The following is a 1,424-nucleotide window of genomic DNA, read 5'->3' on the forward strand; positions in this document are numbered from 1 at the left end:
GTCCTTACTTGTCATTTTTGGTATATCGATTCCTTTATGTTCATTCTCTTCTTTTATACTCCGGTCCGATCAAATTGGGTTCCGACCAACTCGGATTACCAATTCAGCTCGTTCCGAAGGTTTTACTTACCGTAGGTTAGTTTCGTTCGAGTTTCATGAGATTCGGGTAGGGAATGAGACTAGGTAGGTCAGGTATGAGGGTCGGTTGCATCAGATCCCGCTCGATCCGAAGAAACGAGCCATGATGGGGAGACAGAGGTCCGGAACGGACGGTCCGCACCTGGACCGGACGGTCCAGCTTCGTCTTCTTCCCCGACACCCTGCAAACCCTAGAACGGATGGTCCACTAGTGGTTCGTCCGGTCTAGTGCTCCGAAAAATCTCGGGTTTCATTTTTCGCACCAAATTCAACAAACTATAGCTCAAAACAACCTAGAGATCATCAGGAACTCAAATCTAAGATCAATTTCATGCAATTTGCATTCAATACACGCAAATCTCCATTTTCAATTTGATTATCATTTTCGGACATAATCCGAAAACACTCACTTAGCTCAAATTTGAGCTTGGGGTTTTGTTGGGGATGTTCTGTAGGGTTGATTTATGTGTTCCTTGTTTGATTTCGACTGAAATCGAAGCTTCAATCAAGGATTGAAGATTCGGAAATTTGAGAGAGTTTGTGGGGAGTGAGAGAGCGAAGTGAGAGGCAAAAAACCGTGAAATGGGTGGACTTAGGGCAATTCTCGCGTCCCAGAAGAAGCAGGAGGTGGCCAAAAGGTGGGAGAGGCGGCTGCATGGCGAAGCAGGAGGTGGCGGCGCGTGAGAATTCGATTCCGCGACCTCGGACCAGGCAGACCGGACGGTCTGCGCCTCCCAGACCGGACGGTCTGCTTCCCAGACCGAATGGTCTGACCAATTTTCCGCCTGTTTTTCTCGCTCGTTTCGGTCTAATCCTTCGAGTCAACTTGGTTAGGGTCTAATTCAATATTTTAGAAACATTTTTATGGCTCATATTTGATTTTTTAAAATTCGGTTTGAAAGTCGAATTTATGGGTTATTACACTCCCTCAGGTGTAACTGTACTTTTATATATACTGCCAATAATATCACCAAATTAGTTATGTATCGCAATAAAATGGTTAAATGCATTGAATAACAAAGTTTAATTTATATCTCTCAATATTAATGCTTTTTTAAATACATAATTAAATCAATGATACAATATTGACATCGCTACATAGATATTTTATCGATTCGATGTAACCGATTTTTATGGTTGTCTTCAATATTGGTATGACTTTTCTTCAATGTCTGCAAAAAATTCAGGTGTAAAGTAATAATAAAATTATTCATGTAAATATTATAAGAACAAATTTTTTCAAAAATGATATAATTTATTTACCTTAGACGGAAATTTATGATAAT

The sequence above is a fragment of the Tarenaya hassleriana genome, unplaced genomic scaffold, assembly GCF_000463585.1.
Source record: "Tarenaya hassleriana unplaced genomic scaffold, ASM46358v1 Cleome91, whole genome shotgun sequence".
Lineage (NCBI taxonomy): Eukaryota > Viridiplantae > Streptophyta > Magnoliopsida > Brassicales > Cleomaceae > Tarenaya > Tarenaya hassleriana.